Genomic DNA, 2,800 nt, shown 5'->3' on the forward strand with positions numbered 1-2,800 from the left:
CTGGATGGAGGGCGGGGGTGGGGTGGATGGGGGGATGGAGGCACCCATGTGGGGGCTGGAGGAGTGTCAGGGGCCAATGCTGCGGAGGGTGTGGGAGGGACTATAGGAGGTGTTGGGGAGGGTGGGCTGAGGGAGCACATGGGTGGGGGAGGGATCAGGGGGCGCAGAGTCGGACCGGGGCTGGGTGGGGTCGGGGCTGGGCTGCTTGTGGCTCGCGCGCGACACGTGGCTGAGGACTGGAGAGAGGCACGCTCCTCCCACGTCACCCTCCGCCCCCCCCTTGGGCACCTCTGACCTTCTCCTAATGGCATCCTGAGAGCAGCACTCACTTCCTGTGTCCGCAACTTCCGGACATGTCACATGTCCTGTGAGCCCCCTTGTCTCCATTCCTCCAGGGCTAGTCCGCACCAAGTGAACAGAGCCATTTACAACCAATTGTCCCAGTCAGTGGGAGCCATCAAGCTTCCAAACCATCATCAACAGCCCACACTTTCCATAATTACAACAGGACTTCAGATTCATACTTCATATTTCTAGCTTCAGACACAGGAATGACACGTGTACAAGAATGATACAGATAGGATGACCACACTCAGGAGATGATAAGCCTTGTAATGAGACCTTACCAGAGGCTTTTTTGCATAAAGCATAATCCAGTTACACCATATTCACACTTATAAGCATATTTCCATAAAACATATAGATTGCAGAGGTGTGGGGGGAGCCCAGGGCTGAGATAGCAGGTCATGCGGGTCGGGAATGAGGGGCACCAGCAGAGCAGCGAGTGGGGAGCTCAGGGCTGGGAGAGCAGGGGCTGCAGGTAGAGGTGGATTTACAATGAAACTCACAGTTCCCTGTCTCATTATTAAGGATCCTTGACCATCAGGGAGGTTGTGGAAGTGACGGATTCTGTGACTTCCTGTGACCTCCATGACTTCTGCAGCGGCCAGTGTGGCTGACTCCAGGGCCACCCAAGCAGCTGGCCCCAGGGACCACCAGAGCAGCGGCCAATGCAGCTGGCCCTGGGGATCATTTGAGCAGTGGTCCTGGGGGCAGTGAGAACAGCCGCAGCTCAGTGGCTCCCGGCAGCTGTCCTGGGAGCAGTGGGAGCAGCTGCTCAGTCCCTGGGGCTCCCCCCCTGCGGTGGCAGCCTACCCCAGGGCTTCTCCCCTGGTAGCTGGTGCTATGGGCGACCCAGACTCCCTCCCCCCACAGCTGGTGCTGCAGACTCCCAGGGATCCCCTCCCTGCAAGATTCAATGAGAGGTATCTATGGTTTAAATCATGGACAGGTCACGGGCAATGATTTTTTGTTTCTTGCCTGTGACCTGCTCATGACTTTTATGAAAAATACCTGTGATTAAATCATTGCCTTACTCATTGTCAATGAAATAAATTGAAACACTTCCACCTGCAAGTGGATTTAGCCCAGGACCCTCAGTGTCAGCAGCTGTTACACCCCCCACTGAGCTCCCTGTCAGGCGTCCCAGTGCTGGAAGCCTCCTGTTTACACCCTAACATAGCGTTTTTGCACCGGGGGGCTGATATTTTGGACTGGACACTGTAGCAGGGAAAGGTGCTGCTGTGCTCCAGAAAACAAGCCACCCCTCCACAAAGAGGGATGAAAGGACCTGCCAAAGCCCGGGATTGAACCAGGGACCTTTAGATCTTCAGTCTAACGCTCTCCCAACTGAGCTACTTCGGCAGCTGCGTAGCACTCCTTTCACCTGCTGCTGCTCTGTCCGGGATGTTTTTGTCAGCCTTGGCACACAAAAAGGACGCTGTTGTGAAAGGCCCATGAAGGCAAGACTTGCTTTTGCCTGCCTTGCTCAGCTTGACTTGCTTCCTCACCCCATTCCTCCCTTAGTTCTTAGGTTGACCTGGTGGCCGAAGCAGACTGGGGGCCAGTCGCCCATGGAGGAAGTTGAGCTTGACCCTGAGCAAGACTAGACCCTGGTGGTGAGAGTCTGGCCACCACTTGCCACCCCACCCTGTTGTCCTGGCTTCCCCTACTGCACGTCATTTAGGGAGGGAAGTGGGGCTTTCCCCCCCCCCCCGATTCTCATACCACAGAGGAGTGTGAAAAGGCAAACGAACGGCTGCTCCACACTCCCACTGGAGGAACCCGACGCCCTTAGCTGCTGGCTGACAGGCCTGTCCCCGAGGAGTGGGAACAGCAGCTGCTGCCTCCCCCTCGGCTCCAGGCTGCCTTTCCCGTCTCCAAAGGGCCAGGCTCTCTGCCATGGAAACAGCTGCCACTGCTCTCCATGGGTCTGTGTTCCACACAGCAACATACAAACCTGCTCCCAACTGAAGCGGGGTCAGAGGGTGACAGGGCTGGTGACACAAACACTTCAGACTATGAACCCTAGGGCCCTTTCTTTCTTTAACCCAGGACGTGCCAGTCAACTGCTAACCAGGGTGTTGTCTTCATCTTGAAATACCTCTCAGGACATTTGACAGGGGAAGGGAAACCCCCTCCCACCAATGGCTCCCTGTGAAGGAGTTCTACCATACCTGCCCCTGGAGACTGGCTGTTTTTATACTCTTGGAGCTTTTTCTTTTCAGACCCATTCTTATCCCAGTCTAGGGGCCAACCTCCGCAGTTCAGAGTTGAGAATTTACTGCCATCACCCTCGTATGACACTTTCTAGGTGAATGAGAGAAAGTCAGTGGGGGAAGTGACATGGCTCATGGACACTGATGCTGTGGGTGAGGACTGGACTCACAACCCCAGCAGTGCTTCCCCCCTGCCCTTGCCAGTTGCACCCCTGTAGGTGCTGCTGAAACAAACCTGGGAA

At 55.8% G+C, this 2,800-nt stretch overlaps 1 non-coding gene across 1 annotated transcript; it reads right to left on the bottom strand.

Moving 5' to 3' along the window:
• Positions 1-1,631: 1,631 nt before the first annotated feature.
• TRNAF-GAA (transfer RNA phenylalanine (anticodon GAA)) lies at positions 1,632-1,704 on the bottom strand. The gene has a single exon. It is a non-coding gene; the product is annotated as a tRNA-Phe (tRNA).
• Between the last annotated feature and the right edge of the window lie 1,096 nt (positions 1,705-2,800).

Source organism: Eretmochelys imbricata, chromosome 22 (assembly GCF_965152235.1).
Source record: "Eretmochelys imbricata isolate rEreImb1 chromosome 22, rEreImb1.hap1, whole genome shotgun sequence".
NCBI classification, from domain to species: Eukaryota; Metazoa; Chordata; order Testudines; family Cheloniidae; genus Eretmochelys; species Eretmochelys imbricata.